The 22076-nt window shown below is 31.3% G+C and overlaps 1 protein-coding gene across 1 annotated transcript in view; it reads left to right on the top strand.

Moving 5' to 3' along the window:
- The first annotated feature begins 6198 nt into the window (after positions 1-6198).
- LOC142331359 (forkhead box protein N3-like) overlaps positions 6199-22076 on the top strand; it is a 746610-nt gene continuing 730732 nt past the window's right edge. The window contains exon 1 of the mRNA XM_075377204.1: positions 6199-6274. The gene's annotated coding sequence lies outside the window, so the exon portion shown is untranslated. The remainder of the gene's footprint in view (positions 6275-22076) is intronic.

The following is a 22076-nucleotide window of genomic DNA, read 5'->3' on the forward strand; positions in this document are numbered from 1 at the left end:
AAAAAGGATAGAATTTTCTGCTTCTTATTTTATTTGTACAAACATGTCTCAAAATAAGTTTCACCTAATAACTTTTTCATTTTTTATTTAATATCTTCAAATATTTACTTTATATTATTGTTATCTTTTATGACCGCATAGGATTACTTTATTCAGTCCATTATCCAAGTCTCTTCAACGGGACTGTTCGGGCTTTGCAGTCCTCCAGTACTTTTTTATATGTTCTGATCTTTCTGCCCTTTCTAGTGCTGAAAATATTTGTGTTGTGAGTTTTTTCTTGTGAATGTGAAGCGAGTGTTTTTGCTCTTGATTTTCTTGTTTAATTTTATCTTATCTGAGGTGTAAGGTCAATTTCCTTCAGATACTCACTTATTTCTCTGATCCATCTGCATGCTGCCTTGGTGTTTAGAGTCCAAGATTGTACTGTACTATCTGTTTCAGAATTCTTGAATCTTGCATCCTCATGATATGTCCAAAGAACTAATCTCTTACACATGGTACCCAGTGATGAGTTCTAACTGTTTATTGGACACAATGCACCACTGCTTGTCTTTCTGGTAGTTTTTATTGAAGCAGGTTCTATCGATTTTCTAGAGTCTGTCTGTCTTTCATTGTTCGTTCAGGTAGAAGTGTTTCTGCTACATACGTGGTTTCTGGTTTTATAACTGTGTTACAGTGTCTTATTTTTGTGTTTATTGATAAGTATTTTTTATTGTAAGTATACCAGGTTAATTTCTGAGCTTTAACTAGTTTGTTTCTTTTTATTTTGATCGAGGTTTTTCATTTATTTTATTTCTTCAAGATAATTAAACTGGGGTACTATTTTGATTTTATTACCATTATGTTTTCTTTTTTTAATAGTGTTGGTTTTTAGGGCATAATTGGAGCATAATGTCAGGGTGCAATGTATAGTATCAGACTTTGTAACTTTTCTCAAAAATAACAACTTTAACAAAAGTTAGATTGAACCTCCACAAGATGTGCCCGGGGAGAGGTTGTATGGGCACGTTATAAACTCTATACTTCTGTATGGAGGGGAAATGCCCTGGAATTCAGAAACTATCACCGTAGAATGGAAGGGGTGCAACAGAGGATAGCACTGCGTATCACTTCTGCTTACACGTCAGTTTCCACCGACACAGCCCTAATGTTAGCAGGCATTCCTCCCTTACCCAGGTTGCTCGCAAGAGGAAGGGGAAAATTTGACAGTGGCGCATAGATGGCTGTTCCAGGAGTGGCAGGAATGGTGGGACCAATCGACAACTGGAAGATGGACCCACCAATTAATAAGAGAGGTCGAACCATGGATCAACTGCAAGTTTGGGGACTTGAACTACTGATTGACCCAATTACGATGGGCCATGGCGTATTCCGAATGTACCTCCATGGTAGGAGAAGAACAGATTACGAACTATGCCGATACCCTGGAGCACATCATGTTTGAATGTAGGCACTGGGAAGATGAACGGTGCAGATGCATTAACGTTACTGGACCTATAACAACTGATACAATAGTATAGGTAATGTTATGTAGCAGAAATAACTTCAGCACCATCGTGAGATACGCATCACATGTGTTCACAATAAAAAACAGAGAGGACGGAATGGCAAGAGACGAGGGATAATCTCCACAAAACAGCGTCAATGTCAACAGATTACTGATAAATGGGAGGTCACTCCAGAACATTCCGAAGCCTATAAAAGCAGTAAAGTAAACCATGTTAACACTGTATGCTTTTACGTGTAAATAAATAGGATAACTGAACCATAAAATATGATGTCTATATATCTTCTACTGTATGCTGGTAAATGTTTGTAGATAAATTGTATCTTGTATGATAAATCATGATAATGCCTATGTATTCTATAACTGTTGTGACACACATAAAAATAATGATGTAAAAACCATGTTTATCTGTACTGTATTTGCTTGTAAAGAAAATTTGTAATTTATAATCTGAGTAATTTTATGTAAAGTGTGTAATTTATAAATCATGATGATGTATATGTATTTCCAATATTTGTATATTTATGAAAATGTAATGTAATCCCATTACTATAAACAGAATTTGTAAATACTTAACTATGCCTTCCAATTTGATATTTCAAGATAAAAGAAGAAATGGAACACAAAATAAAAAACCCAGACCCGACACGACACCCCTTCAGAATGCACAAGGTGGAGGTAAGAAGACACAAAGACTGAGTCCCAGTTCCTGGGGTGGGGCACAAGGACAACATAGTTGGACCTGGCCATCTCACTCTAGGAGCTAGAGACAACCAACCGAACAGAGAACTGACCTGTAACATATACTACTGGTGGATGAGATGGCCAGCATCTCCTGCAACACAAGACGAAGACTAACCAGAGAGCGACGGGGTGAAGGACAGTCCTCTGCGGAGCTATCACTTGTCTCCACCTAAGCAGATGGGTGCTGGTGATGAGACACGAGGACTCTTGATTCCCTGAGCTAAAAAGTAACCCCCGAGGCTGTGCTATGCTTGACTGCTGATCAGGCCTCGGGTGGGGAATACGATGAAATAGGAGTTCGAGCATACATAGGGTACGAGCATACATAGGTTCTGATAACAACATCTAGCTGAGCCTGTACGAATCCAACACCCCCCTACTTTGTGGTTTGTGCGGGGTACGTAAATGGTATTTCTCCGCAACACTGTAAAAAAAAAAAGATGTGCCTGGATACATATCTGGAACAAATAGCAGAAATTTATAACTAAAATTATAACTGTTGACTAGGTGCCTGAATGATGTTAAACTATCTTGCTGCACTTTCCTGTCTTGCTCCCCTTAAATTTAAATAGAACTTAATAAGTAATCATTTGTGATAGAGCATTTTACCTGTTGCTTCCCACAAAACTTTAGTCTCTATAATACTCAAGTTAACATACTAGATTTCATGATTGTTAAGTTAAATTACCGCTGAAACATGAAACAAAATTACATGTCAACATACAAGTAGAATTTTATAAAAAATATGTTAGTTTTTAAGATTTAGGGACCTTGAACATTAAGAAATTTAAAAAAATCTGGGCGGGGAGTTTTTTTATCATCTCTAATATTTTCTTTCTATTGCGTGTTATACTAGCAGAAAAAAGTAATATTAAAAAAACTAATAAGCACTATTTTTTTTCATTTAAATAAGATTACTTTAGGATATTTTAATTAAAATGAAAGTGAAGATGAAGTTTAAAGAATCTTGGTGTTTGAAATGAAAGGACTGAAGTACGGGGGAATGAATATATAAAAAAGCAAGTATTTAGTGATAAACAGAGAACAAAGATGAAAGGTGAAAGCTGAAATTACAAACAAATTTCTTGAATTTGTGACAAGTTTTTAAACATTTTGGTAAAAGTTAACATGAAACAGAAGTTATAAAGTGCAAGAGTTTTTTTATCAGGTTTTAAGAGAACTAGTATGGAATAACAAGTGTCAAGAAAATATAAACAAGTTTTACACTAGGTGTACTCACACCAAGTCTGGTTTATAGCATAGAGGCTTACACTACAAAAGGATAGGAGACAAACACAAGCTATGGAGATAACATTTCTTAGAACTATGATCGGAGAGATAAAGAGGATCTAGTGAGGAGGTAAAAGCAGAACCCCTGCTTTTACCTCCTCACAGAAAGTGTTTCACAGGATGAGGAAATCACTACCCAGATGATGTGGCCATATTAAAAGAATGAGTGAAGAAAGAACAGGACTGAAAATACTGAATGCAGAAAAGAGCAATGGAATGGTAGCTAGATAAATAATGTTAAGATATGAGTAGGGAGTAAAAGGGAAAAATTTATGAAGGACTTGTGGTGGGATAGAACAAGATGGAGGTATATGATACATTAAGGAGGTAAAGAAGAAAATTTTAAATAAACTATTCAACATATTAAAATTTTAATTCCTGATAAACATACTGTATTACAATTCTATAAACATACTGGGTATTAATTACATTTACATAGAGCAAACATTGATTGATACAAAAATAATGTAAATTAATCAACTGAAATAAGCCATTTAAAAATGTTTATTATTTTTTAATAAGTCAGTTTTTAAAAAAAATAGTTTCCCAGTGGCCAAATGCATAATTCCCATATGTGATTAACAAAGTTTTAACGAGACATAAGTTGCTTATTTCTGTCAAATCAAGGTATGGAGCTGGATTAAAATTTTTTGTTAAATAACTAGAATATTAACTATAATTTATTTATCTACATGCAACTATACTTTTGATGACAAAAAACCACGGAAATGTTTCTTAAATGTCATAAAAATCTTTATAGACAAATCTGATGCGAGATAGTCATTACTAAAATTCCATAGCTATTACCACAAATAAAACACCACACCAGGTTTACTAATAAAAGTGAAGAATGAAGCCGTTTTCTTTTGCCTTTTCCAATGAGCAGAAAATATTGATGCATATCAGCATGATAAACTGAAATCGATATTATATATTCAACTCTCTAAATGGATAACTATATTCAGCCCTACAAGTAGCGCTTTCACAAATTGAGTATACATAAAAAAAAGTAAGAAATTAAAATAAATAAGTTAATTTTAACCCAAGTGAGATAATATTATTTATCTATGCACCCTATGACAATCAGTAATAAATTTGTGTATTTCCTACAACACAAATTAAAATTTGATTTGTCTGAGAAATGTCATTCTTTATGGTTAGGTTTACATGTTTTTAGTCATTGCCTTTTCCAATGAGCAGAAAATATTGATGCATATCAGCATGATAAACTGAAATCGATATTATATATTCAACTCTCTAAATGGATAACTATATTCAGCCCTACAAGTAGCGCTTTCACAAATTGAGTATACATAAAAAAAAGTAAGAAATTAAAATAAATAAGTTAATTTTAACCCAAGTGAGATAATATTATTTATCTATGCACCCTATGACAATCAGTAATAAATTTGTGTATTTCCTACAACACAAATTAAAATTTGATTTGTCCGAGAAATGTCATTCTTTATGGTTAGGATTACGTTTTTAGTCTACTACAAGCATTTATCGTCTGTAGACGACAAAATAAACGTTCGAAAATGAAATACATCTTGTAAATGGTAGGTTAGGTAGGAAACGAACCGATTCATTGTGAATTAAATAACGCAATTTTGAATAATTAGTGAAATCCAGTCTAATATGATTATTCTATTATGTATTAGCAATCAGAGCTAATTATACTATTAAGAGTAGTACACAGGTTTAAACAAATATCTAGTATATAATCACACAACAAGAAACGTTTCATCCAAGTTACGAATAAACAACCTGTGTTAATATCAACATAATAATTAATTCATCTAATATATTAACATAATTAAATAATACATAAACTAAATTAAGCGAAAAAGCTTAAAAATAAATATAAAATTAATTTAGAGATACATTAATAATGACTTGCTAAATTTTGTAAAAAGGTTTAAAAAGTATTCCGTAATACGTAACTCAAGTTTAATAACAATTGATCCAGGCAGGCAACGTAACACGTACATATACACTGGTGTATTAACATTATGTATTATTAAACAGTAATGCAATTTTTAAATTATTAATGATTAAAATAACTAACTTCATAACAAATGATTTTTATTTAAGCTTTGTAAAATTTCTATCTCCATTAATTTTGAAATTTTTACCTTCTAAAAACGTTACATATGTATAATTTTTTACAGCAATGGCATTAAATATATCTGTACACATTTTATAGTACTTCAGGTGGTTTTATAAATATTTTGATTCATTATGTTAGTGGCATAACGTCTTTTAACTACTAATTTATTATCTAGTTTATATTAAGATAATTTTATAACGTAGAAGGAAACGCGCAGTTTGAATACGATAATTTTTAGTGTTGTTTACACCTTTATGTAACGACATCACTGTTATGTTGTCTGCTGTTGAATCAGCTGTTGAGGTAAAGTAGTTAGTCAATTTAGCTTCTCTTTAATGAATTATTTTAAAAACATATTCTATAATTATGTCTGTAAGTTGTTTTAATATCAACTTTTATTTTCTTCGTATTTGTTTTTTGTTATAAAATTAAATATTTATTTCGATTTTATTTCTTTTTTGCAATAAATGAGATATTACTGTATTTAGTTTGACTTGTTTTAACATACAGCGCGTGTAAGCGTGTAGTGGATCACAAGATTTCAGGCTATTTGTTTATGTGTTGGTGCACGACCCAGGATGTGTGTTTATCATTACGTAGTTGGATAGGATTAGCTTAAAAAGGTAATTTTTTATGGTTTTTATGTAAATTTATTGATCATTTCCATTAAGTATGTGTAAGTTGTTTCGTTTTTCAATAAAACCTAGTTAAACTATGTATAAAATTAATACATTAGACCAATATAACCAAATAAGATGCGTTGCGAATGGCTGATTCTTGACCTATATTTCACATTCTGTACGCGGCTCTGTTGAATGCTCATTTTACAACGTTATTATATTATGACAGCTAAAAATTCAATTACTCATCAGTTTAATCTATCGTTCTTTTTTATTAAATGACATTATATAGAAAAACTTAGTTTGTTAATATAACGTACACGTTGACATGTATAATTACAGTATTTTCTATCATTGACATACGTGTAACGAGGTAGTTAATAGATTATATTAATTTTATGAAACTTGTTTGAAGTGACTACTTCTATCTTGTTATTTGCGTAAAAGTATTAGTTATAATGTTTTTATCTGTTGAAAGTACGTTTTAATATTTCATTGTGTTTATTTAAAACACCTGTTTTACTCGACCACTATCAGATTGATTTGACAGGGTTTTTTGATGTAGATCTATCTCTTTATGCTTTAGCACATATGTTTTCATCAGGAATTTGCTTGTTTTTTTATTGAATTTTTATATTATTTAAATTTAATATTTGAAGTATTAATTTAAACCAATGTCAAGGTCTTTCTTCCTTAGTAAATCGATTTCGTAATACTGTAAATTCACTAGTTAGGGGGGGTGTAAAGAGTGTATATATATATATATATATATATGTTGGTAGGGGACAAGGGTACAGTTTGGAATGCATATCGGGTGGTTGCTAGGTAACCAGGCACAGCTGCTTCTGCCTTGCTAGCCAAATCCAACCTTCATACAATGTGTAGAAACTGGTTCCTATCATGCGTTGTCATGGAAACGCATGAAGATTCGTTTTCTCTTTGTCACTGACACGCCATCATTATTTTTACGTAATTAACACATGAATAAATTTATTTAAATATTATTTACTTGCGGTTTATTATGTATGATGATGCATTTATCTACTGGTCAAACACCATCATTATGTCACAAGATAATAATCTTGTAATTAGAAATAATAATAAATTGAGACTCGCTATAGATTTCAACTTGTTTAGTTTCTATTTAAAAATGTCTTCTTTTCCGGCTTTCATTTCTATGAAAGAATACACGTTTTTGAAATTTATTGCTTTTTAACATGTTAGATTTATTTTCTTACAATTTTTCTGATTTAATTACATTCTATGACGAAAAAAATATGAAATAAATAATTTTAACGATCGATAATAATTATTATATTTTAATGATGACTGTTGACGGTTGGCTGAATGTAGTATCCTTGAGCGATAGTTTGCGGCCTTGGTACATTGTTATACAACATCGTCGTAAAAAGTGCTTATTTATACAAAATTTAGTGATTTTAACGTATTTGGTAACTTTTCGAAGTATTATTTTTTTAACGAATTTTTTCCTTTCGAGTTAAATATTGCTTTAAATGAAATGAAGCGGTAATTATTATTTTAGTTACAGATAATTATGCTTGATATTATTTCATTATGCGTTAGTAAAAATAAAACAAATGCCTAATTTGCTTGAAGTTTGCAACTGCATTTTCAAAGATTCTTTTAGCGTAGTATTGCTTATTAATATTTTTATTTTTTAATATTATTTTTTGTACAAATATTATTGTTATAGTTTGATCTTTAATTTTGCATTAATCCGATAAATTAGTGTGTTTACCTTTTGCTTACTGTTTCTTATTTATCTAATAATTAATATGATGAATGCACACACCTGTAATGTTATTCGTATGTCTTGTTCGAATCGGAAGTCGTAGTCACGCAACGAGAGGACACACAATGTATTGTTATGTATGCAATATTTATATACTCAGGTGTAGGCGCCGCTATGCCGTAGTTAAATACGTATATTCTCTACACATCACCATAAAATAAATCACCGTTCTGAATCTATCGCAAATACAAAAAGGATTTTTAATCATACCGAATTTCTCTTGGTATTTTTTTTTTCTTTTACGTACTTCTATTATTCATCTAAATTTATATTATTTTATATTTTTTCTTTTCGTTCCGATCATGTTTTCGTAGTTTTTTTACTTCTTTTTCTTTTCCCAAAATTTTTTCATTCTTCTGCTTTGCCTTTCTTCCGTCCAACTGTTCAAGTTTATTCTTGTTTTCTCTTTCTCTCTGGAAACTTAGATTCTAGAATCACTTTTCTAAATTTATCTCTTTCTTTAACAGATCCTCAGAAATGGTTAATATTTTTAGATCTGTTACTATTTATTTAAGCCCACTCGGTCTTTGTAGTTAACTACAAATTTGTATTTGTGTAGAAATTAAATATTTGTTTTGTCAATTTTGATTGTTCATTCTGCATAAATGTTCATTAAACTATATTCTTTTCCGGATGAAGTCTCCTATCTTTTTCTATATATTTGTAAATTTCTTTTTCAATTTGTAAATTCTATCTTCTACTTTAGTCCATAAATTTTTCTTAAAATTTTTTTTCTGCGTTTACTATTTTTTAGTTCTGAGAAAAACTCCAGACATTCTACCCCATTCGTTGCTTCTGGTTTGACTGCAGTTGTATAGCGCCCCAATTTGGAGTTATATCACAGGGATTTTTTATTGTAAATGTTGTTCGTGTTATGATGGGAAGTTTCCATTTTTCGTACTCAATTCTTCATCCCATTTTTTTTTTTTTCAATTATATTGGGTGTTATGATTTCTCCCAAATGTTACAATTTTTGAACTGTACTTATTTCTTTGTTGTCGGAAATTTTAAGGGTTTGAGTTCAATGAAAAACCAGTTATTTTATATTTTATTAAATAACAAAAATTTTTAGCAGCCGACATCCGTCGCTGAGTAGGTAGCGTCTCGACATTTCGTGCGGAGGTACCGGGTTCGAATCCCGGTCAGACATGACATCTTTTCATGATCTACCAATTTTCACCGGGCTAATGACCATAGCTGTTGATGCCCGCTTTTTTATTACAAAAAAAGTAGATTTACATTACTAATTTTGTTATTTAAAAAGGGGTATATTTTATTTAATTATCTTTTTTATTGTAACAACTCAATAGAAATTAAATTCATTTAAATATTTTTGTTCTTTTGTCTATTCCATTGTTACTATATATATATATATATATATATATATATATATATATATAAAACGAAAGGTTCAAATTCGAATATTCTAGGCGACAAAACTTTTTGAAAATATAAACATTAAAATATATTATTACGAAACAAATATTGTTTTAAATTATTATTTCTTACTGGTGGTATGTTTAGCTGAATTTCCGGTCATATCTTCTTTTTTTTCAACCGCAATATTATGTAGTAGCAGTTATCACGTTTATGTTGCACGTGATGTTGAAAATAGGCACATGTATATAAGTATGACGTTTAAGCATGATGAATTAGTAAGCAATTTAAATTTTAGCCGTTTCACTTTTTTTATCTTATTAAGGACTAATTTTTACGCTCGTTTTTTTTACTTTTTTCTTACGTAACTTTTTATTTAATTTATTGTCTTCAATTATATGTAAAAAAAATATATTATTAATATTATAGTAAAATAATGAAAATCATGCTGACTACGCTTCTTGCCAAAATATCTTTGTTAGAATATCAATATTGGAAATTAATGTTGAAGAAAACTTGGCCAATAATTATAATTTTTTTTTTTTAAGATCCAAGGTCAAATTAAATACAAACAGTAGATAGTCTTCCGCTTTTTAAATTAGTATGTTTAAATTACAATGCATTTTATAATCACCTTTTTCGATTTACATGTCGTACCATTTCTATTTAAATCCTTTTTATTTCCCTTGTTTTGTATCCTTATTGGGTCCTGTTTTAAATCCATAAAATGTAGTTAAATCCTGTTAAATTTATTACAGTTATGTGTAACCGAATTTTTTTGTTGCTGTTAGTAGCATTCTCTATTGCTTTTCTTTTTTCATTAGTCCTAAATAAAATTTTTAACTTTATATCCCTTCTTAACCAAACCGACTTTACTTTTTGTTGCATCAATTTTAGTGATGGAAATGTTAAAGACATTCGGTGATTAGTGATTGATGATAGGCAGGACTGTGTACTGCCTCTTCATAATAGGCTTATCGCTTGGCGAAACGTGTAGATTTGAGTTGTACTCTACGCTTACTTGTTAGTTTTTAATTATTTCTGTCATCCATTTTGTTTTATGTTTTTAATAAAAAACAATTGTCATTCATTCTTAAAAAAAAATATATATATGTATATATATATATAACGGTCAAATCAGACACCACAAGTTTTTGTTAAACTTAAAATATTTTGGTTTACGAGAAAGGATCTTATTATATTTCTATTTATAATTTTAATAAATTACCGACCAATTTGAAAGAGCTTCCTATCAACTTTAATTAGGATAATTAAAAGATACTCTTTTACAGAAAAAAAATATTATAGAGTCGATGTGATTTAAGTAATACAAAAGAAAATAATTTTCTGATCTCCGTTTAACACGGTACATAAATTGTGGGCAAATAATTTTCATAACTTTTGAATAGTGAATTTACTGTATACTTTTTTTTATATTTAGTATCTTCGCATATTTATTACTTTAATGTTATTTAATGTACCTTTGGTTTAACGAACCAAAGAGTAAATTGATTTTGTTAAACAAACGTAAAAACAATGTTTTTTTATCGTAACAAATACGAGTTCTCTTTAGTTATAAAAGATAAACAAAAACAAATCTACAAACGAAAGTAAATGTAAAAGTCTTATTGTATTATTTACAAAAAGCAAAAAAAAATTTCAAAGAACTAAAGATATATTTTTTCCTTATGAAGAAGATACCTTTTATAATAAATGAATTAAAGTTGGTTTATCTGGTTTACGCGCAGTATACATTTGTTAATATTACAAATGAAAAAATTTACTTTTAATAACAATAATTAATCATTAGTTGCATTTTAAGTTAGTTGGAAACGAGCGTGATAAAAGATGGTTGAAAACTGAAAAAAAACGAAATAAAAAATATATTTTTTTCTGTTGCGATTAGAGTTATGCTATAGGTATAAAACTCTCGCTTGTGTCCTGTGGGCGACATTTTTATATACAGTTTAAAAAAATAAATCAAGATTTATTTAAAGAAAAAACTATATAATATTTGTGAAGTCGTATTATTATAACTTTTTATTTCTATTCGCAATAAAAATAATTAATTTATTCTGAATAGATTTCTTGAGTAATTATTAAAATTAATTAATTATTAAAAACTGTAATGCGAGGATACTTTGCCATTGGATTTAAAAAAAAAAAAAAACGTTTATTTGAAGCGATCCATTTTAAGTATAGATTTCCGTATCTGTATATCTTTATGTCGAAAGCATTTTATGAAATTTTAGCCGTATAAAAAATTCAGGATGCTTTATTTTTTTTGGAGGTACTGAAGAAGAATTAAATATATATATTTATTTGAAGTGTAACTGTATGTTTATACAGAATCTAGTTTGTGTACTAGCCATGATGGTAATGTTTTATCATGTAAACTTCCCTCCTCCTCCCACGAGATCCAACGTCCAACATTCCCGTACCCGATTTCTCACTGCACTCCATTGACTAATGGTGGCGACCCTTGAGTTAAGAGGTTATCTGTTGGCACATGAACAACTTTGTGTGTGTGTGTACGCGCGTGTGTTAAGTGTATCTGTATAATATTGTATTGTGTTATGTTATCTGTACATTAATTTACTATAGAATATATTATACATAATAGATTAACAACTATGCTCGTTCTGTTTGGGATCTCTGGTGTTATAGATCATCTACTAACTGCGTCAATATACAGGTACTAAGCTAGCACTTGTATATGTACGTTTGATACGGTATTTGAGGGTGTTAATCAAATTATGTTCAGACTAATATATAAAGGTAGTTAAAATGATTGTATGAATGCTGTCGTATAATTACCCGGTTAATTGGCGTGACGTTTACGCACTTTAATTTTAATGTAATAGTTTCGAGGTCGAATTTAAATTAATTAAAATAATTTTTTTTATTAACAAAACTTTTTTCTATTTTTTGAGATGTATGTTTTATCTTTTGATATGTTCTTTCAAAAAAAAAAAAGAAGATATTTAATAATGAGGGAAGATCTCGGAGCCGATCTCCTTGGCGGAGTGGTAGCGTCTCAGTCTTTCATCCGGAGGTCCCGGGTTCGAATCTCCCGGTCAGGCATGGAATTTTTCATACGCTAATAATTTCCATTTTCATAGGATAAAATGACCAAAGCAGTCATCTACTCGTCATCTCAAAAAAGAAAAAGATCTCAGAGGTAGGAATTTTTTGGGTATCAACTTACGATAGAACTTAAGACTTTGTATAAGTGGTGAACAAAGTTTTAGATGTTTGTAGAACTGTTGGCAAAACTCAAAGTATTTTTAATGACCGTTTTTATTAAAGGTCACCATTTTATTTTGTTGATAAACCATTACTGGTCCTTTTCCCATTCCAATATCCATTTGTACACTCGTGAAACTTGGATATTACCGTATCCAAGTTGGAAAAAATCGTAAAAAAAAAATTGGTATCGCTTCTCTTAATAAATAAATATTGTTATTACTTGGTTTATTTATTATTCGTTCCTTCGTTTTTATTGCATCTTCAAAATAGCATTCCTGAAAATCTATATAACCTTATTTACAAAGAAAATATCTACAACCGCCCAACTCTGATTCGGATGAGCTTCAATAGGGATCACTGTCGATGGAATAGGTGTAAACCTAATAACGTAAAATTATGATCTACTCAGTTCATGAAATTAATCTTTGTACTGTTGACTTGATTTAATTCTTGTTATGTTTTTTCTTTTTTTAACTTCCGGGTCCACCGTTAGGCATGCTTCAGAGGATGAGATGAATGATTTGTAGCGTGTTTGAAAATGCCATGCTTGACCGGGATTCGAACCCGGGACCTCCGGATATTATCTAAGTTTGGGTTGGGTTTAATCTACGTACGGAATTCTTTTTATTAGTTTCAATCACAGTTATACTTTCGGATTACCGCAGTAAAGAATTGGGTTTAAATACAGTGATCAGATCTTCTTTATAAACCCACCGGGTTGGTCTAGTGGTGAACGCGCCTTCCCAAATCACCTGATTTGAAAATCGAGAGTTCCAGGGTTCAAGCCCTAGTAAGGGCAGTGACTTATACGGATTTGAATACTAGATCGTGGATACCGGTGTTTTTTTGGTGGTTGGGTTTTAATTAACCACACATCTCAAGAATAGTCGAACTGAGACTGTACAAGACTACACGTCATTTACACTCATACATATCATTCTTATTCATCCTCTGAAATAATACCTGAACGGTAATTCCCAGAGGTTAAACAGGAAAAAGAAAAAAAAAAAATGTTCTTCATAAATGGTGGTTACGTTCCTTCATAATGGAAGTTTGATTGCCAAGTTGTTGAACAAAAGTTCAAAAAAGGCGTGTATTCATAGTAAATTGTGCGATGAAATACTTTTTATTGTTAACCTATTAACTCTTATCGAAGAAAAAAGTGCAAATAATCAAACTCGATTGGATAATTATTACGAAATCAATATATGTTTTTTTTTCTTTTTCTTGCTAATTAGATAAATTATAAATGTACGATTTTCATAGCATTTATTACGATACGATTGCTATATTGTGTTTATAAATATACATTGTAAAATATAGGTAGAGCGACAGTGTCTTGAGATTGACGTTATCGAGATTATTGCTTATCGTATACGACGATAATGCTATGCAATTACATATAATATAGATAAAAAATTCGGTACTTTCTCGTTTAACTGATAAATATGTAGATTTAATTATTACATTTTCGTTAGAATAGTTAAATAATAAGAGAGAGGTACTGCTTCTTCTCTGTCTATGTGTGCGCGCGCATGCGATAATAAATTTGTGTTTTGCATTTTTAACCTCGAATTTTATGACTTTTCTGCCTATTATCATTTATTAAGCGTTTAAGAAAAAGTAGTTTATCTTTTATGATTAAAATTATGTTCATTGTTCAAAACTGAAAATGAAGATAATTTTTTTATATTAAGATACGGAACGAATGAAATTAAAAATTATATGTAGTTTAGAAGAACAGTTTACATATTTTTTTTTTTTCTTCAGTCATTTGACTGGTTTGATGCAGCTCTCCAAGATTCCCTATCTAGTGCTAGTCGTTTCATTTCAGTATACTCTCTACATCCTACATCCCTAACAATTTGTTTTACATATTCCAAACGTGGCCTGCCTACACAATTTTTTCCTTCTACCTGTACTTCCAATATTAAAGTGACTATTCCAGGATGCCTTAGTATGTGGCCTATAAGTCTGTCTCTTCTTTTAACTATATTTTTCCAAACGCTTCTTTCTTCATCTATTTGCCGCAGTACCTCTTCACTTGTCACTTTATCCACCCGTCTGATTTTTAACATTCTCCTATAGCACCGCATTTCAAAAGTTTCTAATCTTTTCTTCTCAGATACTCCGATCGTCCAAGTTTCACTTCCATATAAAGCGACACACCAAACATATACTTTCAAAAATCTTTTCCTGACATTTAAATTAATTTTTGATGTAAACAAATTATATTTCTTACCGAAGGCTCGTTTCGCTTGTGCTATTCGGCATTTTATATCGCTCCTGCTTCGTCCATCTTTAGTAATTCTACTTCCCAAATAACAAAATTCTTCTACCTCCATAATCTTTTCTCCTCCTGTTTTCACATTCAGCGGTCCACCTTTGTTATTTCTACTACATTTCATTACTTTTGTTTTCTTCTTGTTTATTTTCATGCTATAGTTCTTGCGTAGGACTTCATCTATGTCGTTCATTGTTTCTTCTAAATCCTTTTTATTCTCGGCTAGAATTACTATATCATCAGCAAATCGTAGCATCTTTATCTTTTCACCTTGTACTGTTACTCCGAATCTAAATTGTTCTTTAACATCATTAACTGCTAGTTCCATGTAAAGATTAAAAAGTAACGGAGATAGGGAACATCCTTGTCGGACTCCCTTTCTTATTATCGGCTTCTTTCTTATGTTCTTCAATTGTTACTGTTGCTGTTTGGTTCCTGTACATGTTAGCAATTGTTCTTCTATCTCTGTATTTGAACCCTAATTTTTTTAAAATGCTGAACATTTTATTCCAGTCTACGTTATCGAATGCCTTTTCTAGGTCTATAAACGCCAAGTATGTCGGTTTGTTTTTCTTTAATCTTCCTTCTACTATTAATCTGAGGCCTAAAATTGCTTCCCTTGTCCCTATACTTTTCCTGAAACCAAATTGGTCTTCTCCTAACACATCTTCCACTCTCCTCTCAATTCTTCTGAATAGAATTCTAGTTAAGATTTTTTATGCACGACTAGTTAAACTAATTGTTCTGTATTCTTCACATTTATCTGCCCCTGCTTTCTTTGGTATCATGACTATAACACTTTTTTTGAAGTCTGACGGAAATTCTCCTTTTTCATAAATATATAGTTTACATATATACTTAAAGGAACTTTTGTTTTTATAGTTATTAAGTTTGGCCGAGTGTGCATCTATATATAAGGAAAAGTATGGTAAAAAAATCACCTACCGGGTTTTTACAGAATTTTCGAAGAAAAGTACGGTATTACTTTTGGTTGCATGATGGGAGTGGGGAGATGACCCTTTTTTTGAGGTTTGAGGGTACAGAAAAACTATTTAATTAATAACAAAATTGTTGTTTCCTTTTATATTTATTTGCGCTCACACACACACACACACACACACACACACACACACACACACACATATATATATATATATATATATATATAATGAGGAAGGTTTTTATTTCTTCGGGATAAACAAAAAAAAAAAACTACTCAGTCCCAACCATATTTTTTGGCATAACTGAGAAGGTTTTTTTTTAAATATACGAGTATTTCTCGATAATACGATTATCTCGAAAAAAAAAATGTGGTAGTGAAGATTTGCCGGTTGAAACACAAACTTTAATGAATTGAATTAATGAACGGTGAGTCTCTATCACTGTGTGAGCTGGGTTTTAATTGAATAATTCCAGTCAATCGACTGAATAATATTACAAAAATAACAGAATTAAATTTTAAATAAAATAATATTGAATAAATTAAAAAAAAATTTGTTTAACATAATGGGCTTCCCTTAGGGACTGCGGGTGGGCTAGAGTGGTGAGGTATGCGACCTTGTGAAAGGCTAAACTGGTAATAAACGGGGTGCCCCTGGGACGCTTTTTTTGGGAGGTGCAATGGAGTGCTCTAATAATATCTCTGCAAACAATCGTCCGATTTTCAAAATTTAATGGGGTATATTTTTTAGAAGGTTGAAGACTAACTTTTACATGCATCAGGTACACTCTTGATCCAACAGATCACGATTATTTGGAAATCTGTATATATATATATATTATGTACTTATCGGTTATACGGGACCTCTACTGAAATCAAACTGTTTTTTTTGCGTTTTACGCAACTCGACACGATAACACATATACGTATAAGTTATTGTATGTAATTTTTATTTTTAACGTTAATTAGACGAGGATAGCGAGCGTAGGTTATGTTTGATTACATTATGCTGATTCTGTGTCATGACGAATCGTGCACGTATATCAGCATAACCTAACCAAATATAACCTACGCTCGTTTCGCTCGCTAACCTCGTTTAATTAACGTTAAATATAATATAAATACTTCTAAATTCATATCATAAATAATAAATTAATAGATAAATTATGCAAATTTACTAGAACAAGTAAAACGCAAAAAAAATTGGATTTCAGTAGGGGGTCCCGTATAACCGATATATATATATAAAAAAAAAATATAAATATATAGTTTGTTTATTAATGCATCACGCGAGAACCAACCGAACGATTACTTTCAAATTTGCGAGGATACATTGGTGTTATCCCAGGGAAAGTTTTAAGTCATCGACCGAGACCCTAGCTCCCTTTAAAGTTAAGATATTAAAAATATTCATTATTTCTACGGCTCGAAAATCTCCAAAGCTACAAAAATAAATTTAATTGAAATTTATATATGCTCTAGTAGTGTATCTGAAGTTACGTATTTGGAAATTTGATGAAGATTGGTTGAGCCGTTCTTGAGTTATGCTCCAATATAAAGTCGAAAAAAATTGAGCGGGGCAAGTTAGAAGCGTTGTTCCTTATGATGCAAGTTTAAACGTTGACGTTTCTCTATCTGCGGTATCTATTGTTAACAATATTGTTCGGCGTGTTCTGGTAGCGTTACCTACTTTGAACGGGTATGTTTTTTTTATCTAAGGGTTATGTTGACTATGTTGTGGTGCATTTTTCATACGCGCTTATGCAGTAAGTCACAGTTGTAAGCGAGTTGAAACTTGATGCTTGTGTGCAAGATTCAAAGGGTTTTTTTTAAATTTTTGATACTTTTACAAGAGGAAACAAAATAGAATAACGAAAAGTCGGTCTCTTTATGCAGAACTGCTCAAGAGGTTTTTTTTTACAAATCTTGACATTTCATATCCTAAGGAGTCCATTAAAAAAAAATTTCCGAATGGATGAATATATATGTACATACATGCTCCTTAGGTACGTCATTATTTTTCTACCTAAGTTAACATCGTGTATAAATTTATAAAAATTAGTTATTCTTTTTTTATTAATTAATTATTATCATTTATTTCTTGTCACACATAAATTGAGTTACAGGAGTTACAGTAAATAATTATATGAATAAAGTGATATTATCCGTGACGCATAAGCTAGGTCAGCATATAGATGTGAATATCCTTGCAAGGTGGATTACGTAGTTTACCAGTGGCAGCCGATAAGCTGCAACCTTCGCTTTGGTCGTAGTTCGACGACCGGCCGGATCAGTTGTATTTTAATAATAACGGTTCCTCAATACTGTCCTCGGCCATCATTATATTTTTGGTTTTTAATTAACAATATATCATCGCTTGGTGATTACAAGCTACAGGTATATTAATGCACGAACAAGGGACGCTGCTCCCTAAGGGTGCCTGAGGAAAACTGTAAAAGATATACGAAGACGTGTAATATGTAACTGTACATTTTGTTTAGCGAGAGAGGAAACAGAAAACGACTTCACTTCTCAGTATCCGTAATTATTTTGACATAGAGTTTTATTTTTTTCATAATGATTCTGCTATTCTTGGGAGTAATCTATTTTCAATTAACATTTCATTTATTATGTTTTATCGTTATTTAATTTCTGTTTTATTTTCACTCGGCTACTTGTCGTAAAACTTCATTCCGATTACTGTGCAATTGGTTTTTTTTATTGATTTTCTTTCAGGAAATGTGTAAAAAAGTTTCATACAGGTAGAAATATTGTAACGTTTATAGAAGAATGAAATTAATGATCGTTTTGATTTGTAGGTACGCATGATATTTTGACAGGTTTATATATTACAGCTTAACTAGAAATAAATGCTCCGCCTGATTTGTAGGCGGCAGTATTGAATCGTCTTTGCGATTAGTATATAAGGGATTGCAAATAGCAAATGTAGGGTGAAAGAGAACAGCTTATACTGTCCAAGGAAGAGGGATTACAGAAGAACACAGCGGGAGTGAGAGAGAAAGAGCGAGAGTGAAACGGTGAGAAATGTTGATGATAAACGGTATGTTGTATATCAAGAGAAAGAGAGTAATAGTGTTTTTAGGATCGTGAAGGGGAGGGAAACAAAAATAGAAGAGAGTTCGACTACTGCTTTCCTCTGCTCTGTTACACCTCCTGACCCTGTTATTCAATTTCCTGCTTTTCATCTACTAGGTTAGAGGTTGATCTACTGTACTACTACTATTACAACAGAGGGTTGGAATGAAAAGTCGAAGCAATAAGGGTTGAGTGTAAGAGAAAGGGAGGAGTAGAAGAGATAGAGAAGGGTAAAGGTACGCGCTTGCATGTAAAATTGCGTCGCGTGGGGTTCAACACTATTTAACGTTTAACTACACTTTCCTCATTCTGTATATTAGCTTACAGCTGATGTTCTCTTTACTACCAAAAGCAACAGTTTAGTATATATCATAATTCCCCCCTGGATATTATTTTTTATTTGATTGTTTACTACAAGACTTTAATTTGTTTTTCTATTTCTGTGTTTGCTTGTGTATATGGGTTTTTTAAAATAATAATTTGATTCTCTCTGAGACTATAAACTTACGGTTGCTAATGAAAACGTGTCGTATCGATTATTTTATCGACGGATGTTTGATTGATTAAACGATCATGTTATGAAGTATTTATTCCTTTGTTTTATTAACGAGTATATAATAAATTATTATACCCTTTATATACTCTCTTTCCTGTCTTTTTTGTACCGTATTTTAAATACCTGAGATATAGCATCATTTAATTAGAACTCTTTGTCTTTGACTAAAAGCCTTCAGTAAGCCGGTTTTTCCGATGAACAGGATATATATGTATATCCTGTAATATGTATATATTATCCTGTAAATGTATATATATATATATATATATTTTTTTTTTAATGCCAAGGATATTCTAGTTCTTAAATTCTGTCATCTTAACATAGCCAATATGGTCAGACTACATCCACAGAAATTATAGAACGGAAAAAAGAAGTGTAAAAGTGAGCGGTGAAAAGGACGATTCTTCATCGAAGAAACTTCACTACGAGGCAAGCTCAAGGAAGAGACGATCTTTTCGTTCTGAGATAATCTCAGTACGAAGAATACTCGAGGTTCACTTCAAGTAGCAGCACCACCCCTTTTTTTGAGGTGGAGGAACCCCATTTACGGGCGCTGAAGCAGTGTCGGACTCGCTAACAGGTTCCGCAAGCTGTTACAGAAAATGCGTATGTATTCCTCCTGCGCACTGCCGACTAAACCTCCACCCCTGGCGACTCACACCTCCTGGGAAACAGCTAATAAAGCATTACTTCTGGAGGGGGTAAGCGCCCACACACACATATTCGTTCTCCACAAGCAAATATCATCCATACCAGACCACTACACACACACACACACACAAGCGCGCACGCACACGCCACAAATACCTAAAGGAGGAAACATCAAGAAAAAAAAGTAGCAGCCTACTTGAGGGAAGTGTAGGCAAGATACTTTTAATCGCCCTCGCGATTACAGTATTTCCTTTACTTTGTAAAAGGAAGTATAAAGGAAACATTTTTATAATTTTCTAACTTTTTCAACTTATGACCCGATATTTAATAGTAAATTTTTTATTAAATCAGCTCTTGCGAAAATGGGAAAAACTTTTAAAAATATTATCACAATTTAACTTATTACCCTAAACCCAAAAAATAATAATTCCATAAATTAAAAAAAAAAGTTAAATAAAAAAAAATTTTAATTAAATAAATAAAAAAAACACCTTCACCAAAACACCACTCACCTTTCCATAAATTAATTTTTTTTTAGAAGTATCTTGCCTATAATTTCTCATAGATCAGAGTATCTTTATTCGGGTTGGGGTAAATACAATACTTATTAACGATTTTTCTTTTTGATTTATCAGATCGATTGATTTTCGTTGATTAGCCCAAACAAAAATATATTTTCCTTCAGAATCTTAAAGCCGATTGAGACTTCTACAGGAACCATCCCCGGAATTCGCAACTCGAGGAAGTATTCGACTACACCTTTCACCTAGATTCCCACTGTAGATTGTGAATGAAGTTAAAGTGTCACTTGTGTCGATAGAATATAGACTAGACTGCATTTGACTGACTTTGTTTGATATCTTTAATGTGAAACTGCATGTTCGTTCAGTTATAAAATCAATCGAAAATTTGTTCTACTTTCATTTCATTTAATATCTACAATGTGATGTGTAATATTTCTTGTTCTTTATTTGTTGTTTTACCGGTAGATGAATGTCCTTGTTTAAGGTCACCTATAATATAATTTAAATTTTAGGACATAGCGAGATTTTCTTCTTATAATTTAAAATTTCTTTTTAAATTAAATATTAAATTAAATATATACGTAATATATTGTAATATACGTAAAAACAAATTGGTCTGATAATAAAATTAAAGAAAACGACGATGATTTACAGATTTTACAACGTTTTGATGGTTTAGGCGTATTGAATTTCGATATCATTATCGACTTCTCCAGGAAGTGAAGTGTTTTCTAAATTTAATGTCATTGTCTAATCTGGCCGCGACCCGCGAGAACTAATTCTTACGCGAGCAAAGCAGCACTAAATTTTCTTTATATGTTGAACTAAGAAGTAGCATCAGAGTAAGCCATACACATATAATCCACCGGGTTAGTCTAGAGGTGAACTCGTTATTGCAAATCAGTTATTTCGAAGTCGACAGTTCTAAGGTTCAATTCCTTCTGAAGGCAGTTGGTTTTGTATTCAGAAAGGCAACTTGAAAAAAATGGAATTATGAAACTCCTAGACTTTGCTGTGCTGGAAGCAAAGTGATTTTCGAACAACTTTTAATGTCCTCCTGATGTCATTAAAAATTTGATCTTAGAAACGCATTATTTATCTAAACATTTTATTTTTTTTTGGTAAGTTGTAAATGGCGTTAACTTATGAGAGCTCACAAGAAATTATTAAAAAAAATGTTTCCAGTTTTGGAAGTTCTATACACATATAAAGCAAGCGAAGCTGCGACGGGGGATGCTATCTTTTTATATATATTAAGTTGAAATATAGTTTTCTTAATCTAAAAACGTTTGTCACAAAAAGGGTGAAACTTATC

Source organism: Lycorma delicatula, chromosome 10, assembly GCF_047948215.1.
Source record: "Lycorma delicatula isolate Av1 chromosome 10, ASM4794821v1, whole genome shotgun sequence".
Taxonomy (NCBI): domain Eukaryota; kingdom Metazoa; phylum Arthropoda; class Insecta; order Hemiptera; family Fulgoridae; genus Lycorma; species Lycorma delicatula.